Genomic DNA, 14,488 nt, shown 5'->3' on the forward strand with positions numbered 1-14,488 from the left:
CTGGTGTGATGGTCAGTCTTACATGTCAACTAGATGAGGCTACAGTTCCCAGTTAATCCGACACTAATGTAGGGTTGCTGTGAAATATTTTGCGGACGAGATTGATGTCTCTGATCAGTGAACTTTAAATAGAGATTGCCGCAATAATCTGGGTGGGCCTGATTCAATGAACACTTCCAGAGCAGTGCTAAGGTTTCCCTGAGAAGAAATTCCACTGTGGACAGACAGCAGCTTCAGCCCCTGTGCCAGAAAGTTCCAGCCTGGCCTCCCTGGTGGCCTACTCTATACATTTCGGACTTGCCTACCTGGCCTCCACAGTCACTTAAAGCCAATTCCCTGCAACAAATCCCTTAATATAGATGGTCTGTTGGTTTTGTTTCTCTGGTGGAATTCTATGTGTTACAGATAGGCTGGGCAGGTGCCCTGTGCCTGGGAAGGGAGGATGAATTGGGGTGATAGGCTGTTTGGATATCAGGGTACTCACTGTATGGCAGGCAGTGTGTTAAGACTTTTATCACACTGAGCCCTCTAAGCATCATATATCACAAATACCAGTATTATCCCCATTTTATAGACGGGTAACTGGGGCACAGAGGAGTTATGTGCTCAAGGTCACACAGCATGCTGCAGACCAGGGCCAGAAACTCCTGGCTTCAGGGGCACCTGGATGACTTAGTCGGTTAAGCATCCAACTCTTGATTTTGGCTCAGGTCATGATCTGAAGCTTCCTGAGTTCAAGCCCCAAGTCAAGGCTCTGTGCTGATAGTGTGGAGCCTGCCTGGGATTCTCTGTCTCCCACTCTCTCTGTGCCTCCCACATGCTCTCTCTCTCTCCAAATAAATAAATAAGCTTTAAAAACAAAACAAAACAAAACTGGCTTCAGAGGAAAAGTTCCTAACCTCCTTTGTACTAACGACCCTTTTTTGCTGCCTGGTGAGACCATGGAGCCCTCCTCTGAAAGATTCTCTCATATGCATGAAATACAATGCACAAGTTAGAAAGGACATAGTTTTTTAAAATTATCAAAATGTTTTAAAGCGCAAACTTACGATGGGCTGATAGGTGTGCTTTTCTATAAATGCATTTTTGAAAAAAGTTTTTAATGCTTATTTACTTTTGAGACAGAGAGAGACAGAGCGTGAGTGGGGGAGGGGCAGAGAGAGAGGGAGACACAGAATCAGAAGCAGGCTCCAGGCTCTGAGCCGGCAGCACAGAGCCCGATGCGGGGCTCGAACCCACGCACCGTGAGATTGTGACCTGAGCCAAAGTTGGACGCTTACCTGACTGAGCCCCCCCCAGGCACCCCTGTAAGTGCATTCCTTTAACCAAACTGGTGGGGTCTACCTATCATGCGACTCTATGTCCTAGGATCTGTAATTTCTGTTCTATGCCATGGGAATATCTATGATTCTTCTTGGTGACAAAGTCACAAGCGTTGCTACCTCTACTTGTGGTTCCTTGCTTACCTTCCTAATGGAAGAAAATGCTAAATTTCAATTAGAGTGATGATAAAGATGTGTTTTTCCCCCCCATCAAAATTCACAGATCCCCTTATTAATCCCAGACTGGAGGGCAGACTTTGCCACCTGGTGGGTGCCTATTTGGCAGGGATTTTAATGGATCAAGTTCATGGGCACAAGCAAAGCCCGGGTGCACAGAAGGCACAAGGCAGAGATGCCTTCCTTTTTCTCCACTCTGGGACTCGGAGAGGCATGAGGAGGGAGGGCTCCAGAGGAGGAAACACTCAGCTGGAATGACTCCCGGGCCGAGTTCAGCCCCTGCAACCCCTGGGGGTCAGCTCACCCTTGCTCTGGCACTGGTGGCCCCAGTCCTGGGCCCGCTTGCATTCCCCGCACGTCCACGGTGTCATGGGGATGCCTGGCCCTGAAGCTTCCTCGCTGTTTCTCTTGGAGACAGAGGCCGTGGCCACCCCTGTTTCCCGCAGACCCTTCCCGTGTTTGTGTCAACATGGGCCACACTCAGCCGGCTGGCGTAGCCTCTTGCATGTAGAGTAGCTTTGCTGACTGGTAGCTGAGAAGGGCCAGGCAGAGGGTTTCCAGGTGGGGAGCAAGGAAAGGACTAAGGGCCAAGCCCATCTTTCCTCCCACTGCTGGAGAGGGAACCTCATGAACAGCAGCCAGAGAGGCCCTTTGCACCCCACATCTACCTCCCTCCCGCTGAAACCAGCCCTGGTGAAAAAGAAATCTCCCAGTATGACTGCGTGATTATGGCCTTAGCCTGGCTCCCACCTCTGCCCATCCCCCATTTCATGTCATTTCTCTTTCTGGGAGGAAGGCGGGGGAGAGGGGACTAAATGCCCCGAGTGCTCATTATGTGCCAGGCACTTTGAATACATGATCTCCTTTGCTCCTCTTCACGCCTGTGAAGTGCTTCTATGGCACAGATTCGACAGGCGAGGAAGTTCTGATCAGAGAAGGTGTTGCCCAGCAGTAAGCGGGCAGAATCTAAACCTGGCACTGGCACCAGGATCCATTCTCTTTCCACCTCACGTGCTGCTTTCCCCTGGCCAGCCTTTACCCCTCCCTGGTACCCAGCTCTCAGGCTGCGCAGGTGTCTTAGCAATCAGAAAGTCTCTATCATACTAATTCAGACTAAAGTGTTAGTGACACAACAGGTTACTCCCCTCTAGAGTATCTGCATTTGACGAGGGCTTCAGGGAGGTAGCTATGCTCACTGTCAGACTCTATTGTGTGGTACAGGGACTGAGCGGGATTATTTGGGGTGTTAGAGGACAGGAAAGGTGCAAGGTCTGGGTTGGGCTGAGTGGGAGCTGAGAGCTTGGAGACCATCGTTGGCAGCTGGTGTTCAGGAGACCACCGTGCCCAACTCCACTTGAAACACTGTTTTGACTGAGCTGTCCTCACCGGCCCGTCTTCTAGCCGTAGGTCCTTCTGGGGGGAGCCCCCTTCTCCTGGCAGGGGCCAGTGAACCCCAGCCTCGAGCTCTGATTCCATTTTTGCTTTCACTGGCAGGAGGAGGAAGGAAGAGCAGGGGAGGTGTCTCTATTCTGTGACTTGGGGACTGGCTGAGTGACCAGGGGATAGGAGTTACGGCCCTGAGAGAATGTCCCTGCTCCTGGTCTGCCTCCCAGGATCTGTCCAGGGAGATTCAACAGGGCTTGAGTGATCACACCCATTTGACAGAGGGGAAATCCAAGGCCTGGCAAGAGAAGGGACTGTGGACTCTTGATTGGGCCTAGACTTGCAGGAGGGAGGACAGTGGGAGGGAGGAGGGCTTCCTTTGGTGATGTTAATTCCTTGCCCTCACTTCTTTTTTAATTGAAGTACAATTGCCATACAATGCTATATTAAATTAGGTGCACAGCATAGCGATTGGACAGTTCTATACATTATGCAGTGCTCGCCATAATGTAGTCGCCATCTGTCACCACACAACATTATTACAATATTATTGACTATATTCCCTAGGCTGTACTTTTCATCCCTGTGACTTACTTGTTTCATAACTGCAAGTTTGTGCCTCTTCATCCCCTTCACCTGTTTTGCCCATCCCTGCCTGCCACCTCCCCTCTGGCCACCACCAGTTTGTTCTCTGTATTTGAGTCTGTTTCTGTTTTTGTTGGTTCATGTTTGTGTTTTAGATTCCACATATAAGTGAGCTCATATGGCATTTGTCTGAATGATTTCACTTAGCATAAGTGACGGTCCGGCCACGTTGTTGTGAATTCTTGCCTTCATTTTTGTGAGTCACAAGCTTCCTTCTTCTCAGTGCATGCTCCAGAATCTTGCATGGAGTCAATAGACCAGTCAGGTTAGGTGTGCTTAGGGGGAAGCTATCAGGGCATTTAAAATTGGACCATTACCATACCTGCCCCTCGCCACACCTCCTCCTGCATATCCCTGGATCCTGCTTTCCTTTTCCTCTCTATTCTTCACCCAGAAACCCCCAAGATGTGTGTGTGTGTGTGTGTGTGTGTGTGTGCGTGCGTGCGTGTGCGGAGGGGAGGGGGATGGGCAGGGCTGACATTTATCTTCAAACCTTCCTCAAACCCCAAGAAGTAAGGAGCGTTGCTAACTTCCGAAGGCGAGGAACAGGTTGAGGGAAGAGAAGTGACTTGCTCAACGTCACACAGCTGGCAAGTGGAAGGAGGAGGCATGAGCCATTCATGCTTTTCACCTCATCAGGCTAGTGAATGGGGGAGGACTTCATGCGTCACCTTCCCCGGCATGTGCAGGCACGCACAACGAGTTAGTTAATGAATTATGACCATGATGAGCACCGTGGGTGTCGCAGGTGTTTTGTTGTGCACTGGGGCCCTAGGCATAAACAGACTGTGGCTCTTGCTCTCGAAGAGTTCATAGTATATTGGGGGAGGGAGGCATATAAAGTAATTATGGCAATTGACTGTGGCAAATTCTCTAATCAAAGGCGATGACAAGCCAAGATGTTGCTCCAAGATTTTAGAGCGACTAACTTCTGCTTCAGAGATTCACAGAAGGCTACTCCTGGGAGGAGGCTTTTGAATTGGGTTTTGAAGGCTAAAAGGAATTCATCAGGAGTTTGAAGTAGTCAGAACATTTCACGAGGAAAAAAATGAGACAGCCTGTACAAAGGCTGTGTGGCATTTCTGTGGCAGCTTCTGGAGACCATGCCTTAACCCAGCATTTCCCAGATTGGGTTACACAAATATTAGTGCCCCTGCGAAGCGTAATGTCAGGCATGAGTAGGGCTTGCTCTGTTTTGGACACTATTCTAAGAGCTCTCAATGTATTAGCTCATTTCCCATTCAAAGCAGCATTCAGAGGTAGACCCTGCTGTTGTCCCCATTTCACAGAGGAGACAGTAGCACAGACAGATTCAGGAAATTGCTCAAAGTAAGACAGCTAGTCAATGGCAGAGCCAAGATTGCAACTCAAGCAAGAATGTTCCAGAATGCACGCTCCAGTTAGTACATCAAATCTGGCCAAATACGTCAGAGAAAAATAGCACAATGACTGTTGGCCTAGTAAAGGTTCTGGAACATGCATCAGCAAAACAAACACACACAGGCACATTTTTTGACCAAAAGTTTTCCAAACCAATTTTACTTAGCATTACATTTTGTTTTTCTTTCAAGAATGAGTGCGTGGAAAAATCCTTTGGGAATCGCAGTCTTGTCCCTGACAGTGACTCCAATGGAGGCTGGGCCCTTTGTTTGGGGGCTGGAGGACTTTTCTGGTTCCTGATGATCTCCAATTAGGCCTGCTGGGTGCCATCTGCTTACAGAGCTGCACCCTCCCTAAATGAATCTCCCAAGGCCGTGTGCTCCTTCCACACACTACAATGCAGGGAAAGAAAAAGCATTAGAGTTTCAAGGAAGCCCATTTGGTGGTGTTACAGCCGCACTTTTAGCCTTGTGCTTGATTTCTCTCTCTCCTCACTGGGAGGAAAAGTAGTTGTTGGAGAGGGTTCGTGGTTGCCTCATTACAGCTGAGTTTCATGGTGTGTGTCTGTGTGTGTGTGTATGTGTTTGTGTGTGGGGGGCAGGGTGGGTACAACACAGAGCAAGGGGTCAAGAGGAAGGAAAGGCAGGAGGCAGAGAGGGAAGAACAGTTCTCAGCCACCCAACCTCTGCCCCAGCCAGCGGGGGAAGCCTCTTGTGCAGGGGTAAGGATGGGAGAGGGAGGGCACATGTGGAGTATCCGATGTTTCCACAAAGAGCTGTGGTCTCACACTGAAGCCTGGGAACATGAGTTAATTCTTGGATTTCTGAAACCCGATTCCTTCCTGCCAAAGGAAGTCTGGCAGCCGCAGCCATTAGCACCACGGACAGAGGCAGGCCTGCCAGGTGAGCCCTGGGAGCCTTTGAGCCCTGCTCAAGAAGCAGGCACTCACCAGTGGGACTGGGTTTTGATAGAATCACAGGATATTTTTGATCTGCACAGATGGGGTCTTAGCTGGACTCACTGTCATCTATACCCTCCTCTGCTCATGTCTCCACAAATGGACACGGGGTCCCAGAGAAAAGAAATGCTTACCGGGAACCCAGAAGACAGCACCAAAGGAAGGGTGATGGAACCAGGAGACGTATCCACATGCTCCGAGAGTGCACAGAGATGGCCGAGGTCCCAGGAGCGCTGTGGCACAGTGCTGGGTTCCCTGCCTTGTCTGTATCTTCGGGGCCAGGAAGTGTCCTCAGTGCCTAGCTTGGAGTAGCTACCCATGGATGGTGCAGTGGTAGGTGGCCCTTCTCCAACGCTAAATTCCACATCTGTCTGAAAAAGGGCCGAGTCTCCCTCTAGGGGCAATCGTATGGCCTCAATGAACTTTTGGCTCAAAAGCCTGCTTCCCTCTGTAATCAATAGATGTGTTTTCACGACGTGGAAACTTTATTAACAGCACGAGAGAAACACAAAGCCTGCAAGGAAAAACAAAACAAAACAAAACAAAACAAAACAAACAAACAAACAAATAAGAAGCTTCTGGTGGCCTCTGGAGCTATTGGCAGCTTGCTGTGCTGCCCAGGGAAAAATACACCCAGCACTGGGCTCTCTCGTCTCATTCTGCTTCATATCCTAAATGCATGTTGAATGTTCAGTCCCGGGGCGAGTCCTGTGGGGACAAGGAGCCCAAATGGCAGGGTCTTTGCTTGAAGAGCATACAGCCTCCTAAAGGGGAAAAGTGACTCAGAGAAAGCAGGATAATACAAGGGCCATCTGAGATTGTCACTTGTCACATGTATCACCCCAGCCCTGGAGCGTAAGTGGCTCCGGTGAGGCAAGTCCGTGTTGGTGGATGTTCTCAGGGAGGCGAAAGAGGAGGAAGGGAAGGTAATCTGAACAGGCTTACTCAGCCAGCAAGGAGCAGAATGTTTCTGCTTTCAGCGGGATTCCCCTTTATCTTGCGCATAGTAGGCACTCAACAAATATTTGCTGCACAGAGGAACAAGTAAATTGCACCACCCTGCCTGCTAGAGGGCTGGCTGGTGCCTTGTGGGAGTGAGGCTGACTCAGTGGAGGGAGCCTCAGCTTGACTCACCATCACCTCGGGTTTCTGAGACAGCTGTCTTTGGCAGCTGGGGGTATTGCGGGGAACTTAGGCTCTGCATAAAGCAGACCGGGGACGGCTGCAGATCCACAGCTCTGTAAAGACCCAGCCGGGGCGAGCTCTTTGGAGAAGAGATAATTAAGTCCCTAGTCATAGTGTCTGAGAGGGCCAGGCGAGGGCTGTCCAGGGCTGGCTGACCCTCTCGACTCAAACGTGTTGCTGCTGCTTCCAGGCTAATGGGCCTGGCAGGCGCTTCCTCATTGGTCACCGAGCAGGACTGTCTGGATATCTGCAGGGGCTGAGGCTAGAGGGCTCTTCCCCCACCCCCTTCAGCTGTGAGCATCTCAGGAGCTACAGCTGGAAATGAGAAGGAGCTCTTGGGTCACGGTGGCCCAGCCTCTTGGAACACTGGGAGCTTATGTGCCCAGCCTCACCCACCCTCTGGCCCACGACTGTGGGGCACTTGTTCCTGCTTGAAAGGACTGGGTATTGGTACCCGTCTCCCCACAGGATGCCAAGCCTACTGCCCAGCATCTTTCTTTCAAAACGATCACTCACTAAACACAGAGGGAGGCTGAGCCGCTGGGGGCTGGATTTACAGGGCAAGGACTACGGTGATATCTCCAGAAAGTCCAAAAGTGGTACATAAGGAAAACGGAGCTGGAGGCACGGTAACCAATATTTGTGGGGGCTGGGGGTTTGATAGCAAAGCTGGTACATGCACCCCACTGTCTCCACCAGCCCTGCACAGATTCCTTTGCTCCACAGAGACCAGTCTCTTACTGTGCCCCAGACACCCCTTGGAAGGTTCCATCTCCCTTCCCCAGCAGATCTCTCATCAGCTCAAATCTTGCCTGTCCTTTAAGGTTACGCTTTGTCTCTTTATCTTTGGACAGGCTTCCTAAATGCTGCGGCCACTCACCACGTGACTTGGTTTTGGCAGCCTCTTCCTGTTTACACCCCTTGTCTACACTACCTAAATAGATGTCTTACATAGCTGCCTGAGTGCTTTCTGGTTTTTATTTTTAAAATTTATTTTTATTTTTTAAATTTTATTTATTTTGAGAGAGAGAGAGCGAGACAGAGAGCGCACACGCAGGGGAGGGGCAGACAGAGGGAGATGGAGAATCCCAAGCAGGTTCCTCACTGCCAGCAGCGCAGAGCCTGATGTGGGGCTCGAACTCACAAACCATGAGATCATGACCTGAGCCGAGATCAAGTGCCACCCAGGCACCCCTGAGTGCTTTCTAGTTTTTAGTCTTGTCCCTCCAACTGGAATGTAAGCTCTTTAGCAAGGTCATCACCTCGAATCCTCTCTCTCCTGCTCCTACCCACCCCACCCCATCCCACCCCTGCACAGCAGTGTTCTGCATTTGGTAGGTGCCCAATACAATTCCTACTGAGAGAATGAATGAGCAGATAATTGAGTGCATAAGGAAGGTAGAAAGGAAGGAAAGAAAGATGAGAAGGGAGGGAAGGAGGGGAGAGAAAGAGGGCGGAAGGGGGGAAGGAGGAGAGAGGGAGGGGGGAGGAAGGGAGGGAAGAGGGAAAAAGGGAGGGAACAAAGACCATTTTGGTTTTTGCAACAGGAACTTGCTTGGCTGGTAAAGTTAGTGCTCCTTCCTTGCTCTCCTTTCTTACTCTTATTTTTAAATATGTAGATTTGTCTCCATTTCTTCATCTGTAAAGCAGAGGCATACATCTCATAGAACATTAAAAGAACTAATGTATGGGGCACCTGGGTGGCTCAGTCAGTTAAGCGTCCAACTTTGACACAGGTCATGATCTCACGGCTCGTGGGTTCGAGCCCCGCGTCGGGCTCTGTGCTGACAGCTCAGAGCTGGGAGCCTGCTTCGGATTCTGTGTCCCCCTCTCTCTCTGTTCCTCCCCCCCTCACTCTCTCTCAAAAATAAATAAAGCTTAAAAAAATTAAAAGTAAATGAATAAATAAATAAAAGAACGAACGTATCTAAAACTCTTGGCACAGGCCCTGGCGGTCAGTAGTCGGTGCTCATCAAACATGACCTATTGTTATTATTGCTAAAGGTATCAAACTTCGATTGCATTTCTGTGGTGAGTCGGTTACCAAGAAATTCAGGCACTGGGTTATCCCAGCTCCCTCTGGATTGCTGATCTCCCCCTTCATACTATATCCTTTTCATTAGCAAATAAACCTGCCTCAGTTACGCCCATGGTCAACCTCACTTTCTGGATCCAACGGCAGCCTAGGGCTGCCACCGCAGCTCTCTGTCCCCTTCCCTCTCAAGCTGCCGAAGACTTGTCTCTGCACACTGTCTCCACTCCCTCACCTGACATGCATCGTCAGTCCACTGTGGTCCAGTGTTTTCCCCGGCCTCTCGACTGGGAAGGATCCTATTGAAGTCCTGTGTCGGTCAGGTGAGGCCAACTGCTGTAACAGATAACCCCCCGCATTTTAGTAGCTTAACACCATCCAGAGTTAATTCTCACGGCAGGTCATGGCTCAGGGTGGGTTGGCCTGGGCAACAGGGTGGGGGGGGGGGCTCTGAAACCTTGATGTCTCTTCCTCTTCCTCTCTTAACTTCCATCTTGAATCCATGAGCAAGACTCATGGATTCCATGGCCTGGAAAGTCCACCTACTTCTCTGCGACTATCCCCCACCGAGCTACCATTACCTTTTGCCTGCATTACACAATAGCCCCCGAATTGGTTTCCTTATTTCTTTTCCGTCCCCCACACCATTCACCACGGAGCAGCCAGGCCGATCTTGGCAAAATGTAGGTGGTATCCCGCCACTTCCCTACTTAAACTCCTTCGAGGGGTCTCAACTACACTCGGGGCAAAATCCACACCTTTTAACACAGACCCCAGGACCTTATGTAACGGGCCCACGCCCACCTCTCCGACCTTATCTCATACTGCCCTTCCGCCTGGGGACGGAGACAGGAGATTGGTCAATGCATTCAAAATGATGTCTCTAAAGAGCTTACAGCCTGGTTGGGGGGCACAGATCTAATTCAAAGAAAGCATGCCAACAAACAGCCATGCCAGATAGCAGCTATATAATATAAACCCAAGTGGCACAAGTAGAAAGAGGCATCAGGAGTCAGGGAGGACTTGTAGGATAGCTAGAATGGAAGGGGCCACACCTGTTCTATTCCCCACCGTGCACTCGGCATGTAGCACAGTGCCTGGCATATAGTGGGGGTGAATAAATATTTGTGGAACAAAGGAATGACACGATTCCTGGCCTTCTGGAGCTCATGGCCTGGTGGGGGAGGTTAGTAAGTAAACAAATATTTGGCCGTATGACATACGATGGCAGGGGTGTGTATATTCAAGGTGCTTTAAGGGTATATGGGCAGGAATCGTCAACTCTGCTTGGGGAGGGGTCAGGGAGGGCTTTGGACAAGGAGGTGACACTTAGCTGGAGCTTGAAGAGTAATTAGGGATGAGTCCAGAGAGAGAAGCAGGGACAGGCATTCCAGGCTGAGGACACTGGAGTACAGATGAATTAAAAGTGGGGCTCGTTCCTGGTGGGGGCCGTTAGAGTCCCAGAGAAGGCAATGTGTGACCAAGTGTTAAACTATATATCACAGACCACAAGGGCTTTATGAGAAGGTGGAGGTGTTGGTGGAAGAAATGCAGGCTGGATTACTAGTGGCAATTTGGGGCAGATTTGAGTCACTACTGGGCCTTAAAATGTAAAACCATGATCTAAGTGGAAGGCAATATGCTAAGAAAGGTCATAATTAATATTAATGAGAAGACAGTCACCGATGATGAGAATCACTCAGGGACAGCAGAAGCCAGGCCGATGAAGAGGGATGTCAAATGGCTCCAGCAGGCCACTCTCTCTGGCTCTGCCATGGCGGGAGGGAGGATGGGAGGGGGGCAGGGGAAGCACCTGATAACTCATGTGGTCTGGGGCAGGAGGCTGCCTGCTCTCCACCTGTTCTAGCTGCCACTGTCCCTGCTCCTCGTGGAGGGCTGGTCTTGGGAAGAAGCCCTCCTCCCTGCAAGGCCATTGGTGCTCCCAGGAATGCTGATCCCCAGGAAACGTTGCTTTGCCTGAGTCTGCGAGGGTGGGAGCCTGGGTTTCAAACACTCGCCCCTCCTTGCTTCTTCCCTGCCCAGATTCTGCAGAGGCAGAAACATGAGCATTCGGGGATGGTGGTCTGCAAGGCTGGGGAATTCAAACCGAGTCAGCGTCTGCCTGGAAAATGTTTGCCCAGGTGGAACAGGTGACTGCAAACACTGGGCAGTTTTGGTAGAGGGCAGGCAGCCAGAGCAGGGCAGTCTGAGGGGGCTGTGGGAGGGACGGTCCGGTCTGCCTTCTCTGCTCTGGGGAAGGGTAGAGCAAGTGGGTGGTCTTGGGTCTCTTTCTTTTTTACTTTTATTTATTTAGTTTTTATTTTTCTTTAATTTTTTTTAACGTTTATTTATTTTTGAGACAGAGAGACAGAGCATGAATGGGGGAGGGACAGAGAGAGAGGGAGACACAGAATCAGAAGCACGCTCCAGGCTCTGAGATGTCAGCCCAGAGCCCGACGAGGGGCTCGAACTCACGGACCGCGAGATCGTGACCTGAGCTGAAGTCGGACGCTTAACCGACTGAGCCACCCAGGCGCCCCTATTTATTTAGTTTTTAAAAGTTTATTCATTTATTTTGAGAGAGACAGTGAGTGGGGAGGGGCAGAGAGAGAAAGAGAGAGAGAGAGAGAGAGAGAGAGACAGAGGATCTGAAGCAGACTCTGTGCTGACAGCAGTGAGCCCAATGTAGGGCTCGAACTCACGAACCGCAAGATCATGACTTGAGCTGAAGTCAGCCGCTTAACGGACGGAGCCACCCAGGCAGCCCCTCTCTCCTTTTAAAATCACAAATCTACCCTCCACTCTGCTTACTACCTACATGCCTCATCTTAGGGGTCTTAATCATGACAATGGAGGTCTAAGCTATCAAGAGTTAATAACAAAGCTAACCTTTACTGAGCCAGCTACTAGTCTCAGGTCTTTCTATTAATCGACCCATTTAATCTCTCAATAACTCTGAAACAGGTGCTTTTTGGCATTCCCATTCTACGCCCATGGAGACTGAGGCTCAGAGGGGCGCAGCAATTGCCCAAAGTCACACAGATACAAAGTTGTAGGCCCAGGGTTGGAACTGGGCGGTGTGGCTCCTGGAATCACTGTGGCTCACTCGTTTTAGGGGTGGCCCTAGGGAGGGGATGGAAGGCTCTCAAAACTCAGCAAGCCAATGAAGAGTGGCCAGGAGCTAGCTGTCAACAGAGTTCACTGCCAGGTTCTCAGAGCCTCTGGTCAGGGAACGAGGAGGCCCTGAGCTCTGTCGTGTGGATGGGGGACACTGGGTAGCACCTTACATTTTCAAAGCCTTTGCGTTCTCATCTGTATAACAGGAGAGTAACTGCTAATCCGTAGGGATGCTGGGAGGAGAAAATGAAGGAGCACATACATGGAAAGCACCTGATGCACCAAAGTGGGTGCCCAGCAAATGGGCTTCTATTCTCCTTTCTCTCCTGGGTAAAAAGTCTGCTCCAGCCTACATTCAGTCGTCTTTTCCACAAATATGCATTAAAGGCCTATATGGACCAGGTGACAGATCCTATGTGACGCCCAGGGAAATCCACCCACAAAGAAAGAGGCTGTAGCAACGTGGGCTGGGGCGGGGAAATGACCCAGAGTGACCAGAGAAACAAAATGGATTTTTAAGTAACTCACAAGAACACCGTACCTGATAGATGAATGTTCCTCTCGAAGCCATAGCCTCAGGAGGGCGCACGGTCGTTCCAGGGATACTGACGGGTTGCCAAGCACTTGGCACCAGCACTTGGACTTTCTTCGCAGGCCCAGCCCGAGGCATTCTCATGTCAGGGAGGGCTGCAGCAGGTGCTGGCCTTTTAGGAAAATGGTCTCAGAGAAGCGAATGTTCAAAGTCGCACGGCTGCTCGGGAGGAGAACAGAACCAGGGGACCAGGGCTTTTGAGTTCTGAGCTGGAGGTCTTCCTGTACCCAGGAGTACTTCTCATCCTCCCTTTCTCCTCACATGCTGCACCAGAGATGGGGAATTCTTCTCTCAATCTGGTGTCACTTCTTATTCAAAACTTTGTCTCCGATTGGCTTTGGACTTTTTTTTTTTTTTTTTTGGTAAATATATAACTAAACCCACCTCAGTAGGAGGGAGCTGCGGGTGTTCAAAGGAACCTGTCTGTGGATCTGCCTGGGAGTGGGAGTTGGCTGTGCCAAGGCTACCGCCAAATGCGGGGCGATTTGCATTTAAATGATCTTTAGGCAGAGGATACGGCCCGGCCTGTGATTTTCTTGGTGGAAGAAAGGGGCCGAGGGCTAATAAAGACTCGTGTTGGGGCTTTTGGGCTTTTCAAAGAGTCATTCAAAGAGTTGGTGGGGTGGTCTTTTGGAGTCCTCGGGCCAGGGGCGTGAAAGACCTTCCAGAAGCAAGATTGATTTCATTCTGAAGAAGGTAAGTCAGGAGGGCTTTTGGAAAGTCCTTCGTTCCAGGGCCTCACGGGACTGAGCTGCCCCTGGACTCGGTGGTTGGAAGCCGGGCCCTGCTTGCTGGCAGGGGGGTGGATTAGGTGACCCACCAAGGACCCTGCGGGCACCGGGGTTCCGGGATACTTCGAGGCGGTGAGGCGTTGCGGTGAGCCCGTGAGTGCGCGCGTGGGCGTTGGTGTGAGGTGGGTGGGAGGCGCGTGCGGGCCGCCGCGGGTGGGTGTGTCTGAGGCGCGGGGGCCGGGCAGCGCCCGCTGCGCCCACTTGTGGCTCCCGGGCGCCGCAGGAGAGACCGCGCCTTTGCCGCCTCTGCCGAGGACGCCGCGGGATAGGAGGAGGACCGAGGGCTGATGACATGAGGGCGCCGTCTCCCGAGTGATGGCAGCGCGCGCTGCCTCGCCGCCTCCGCCGCTCAGCCCCGGACTCCTTACGTAAGGGTAGCTGGGTCCCCCCTCCGCGCGGGAGCCAGCGAGCAGCGGGAGAGCAGAGCAGAGCGCGCCACGGAGCCGGGGCGCCCTCATTGCGCGCCGCACCCCGCCGAGCCCCGCCGAGCCCCGCCGAGCCGGGCACCAGGCAGCGCCGCCGAGCCCGCGCGGGACGCCGCATCTGCACCCGTCGCTCCCCAGCCGCCGCCGGCCGGACCCGTGGGGCGCCGGGCTCAGCCTGGGCGCCCCCCGCCATGCGCGCCGGGGTCCGCGGCTTCCCCGAGCAGCCCCAGCGCGGTGGGCACCGGCACCGGGGCCGAGGCGCCTCTCGCTAGAAGTGGTCGGGCGCCCGGAGCAGGGGGTCGCCACGTCGGGGACGCGGCCCGGACTCGCGGAGTCGGCCCCTGAGCGCGGGGAGCGGGGCCGCCCGCGCCGCCCCACCATTACCTCCCCGGGCGGCAAGGAGGAGCTGGTGGCGGTCGCCTCCCGGCTGTGGCAGCGGCGGCGGCGCGCCTGCCTGGCGGCCGTCGGCGTGCTCCTGGCC

At 52.2% G+C, this 14,488-nt stretch overlaps 1 long non-coding RNA gene across 2 annotated transcripts; it reads right to left on the reverse strand.

Annotated features, from left to right (window-relative positions):
• Positions 1–5,187: 5,187 nt before the first annotated feature.
• LOC122227598 lies at positions 5,188–13,661 on the reverse strand. Of its 2 annotated transcripts, none has more exons than XR_006206140.1 (4): positions 12,741–13,661; positions 9,318–9,418; positions 6,000–6,573; positions 5,188–5,299 (listed from the first exon to the last, which is right to left on the reverse strand). It is a non-coding gene; the product is annotated as an uncharacterized LOC122227598 (long non-coding RNA). The 2 variants fall into 2 exon arrangements; XR_006206139.1 differs by having other exon boundaries at positions 6,000–6,629.
• Positions 13,662–14,488: the final 827 nt, after the last annotated feature.

The sequence above is a fragment of the Panthera leo genome, chromosome C1, assembly GCF_018350215.1.
Source record: "Panthera leo isolate Ple1 chromosome C1, P.leo_Ple1_pat1.1, whole genome shotgun sequence".
NCBI classification, from domain to species: Eukaryota; Metazoa; Chordata; class Mammalia; order Carnivora; family Felidae; genus Panthera; species Panthera leo.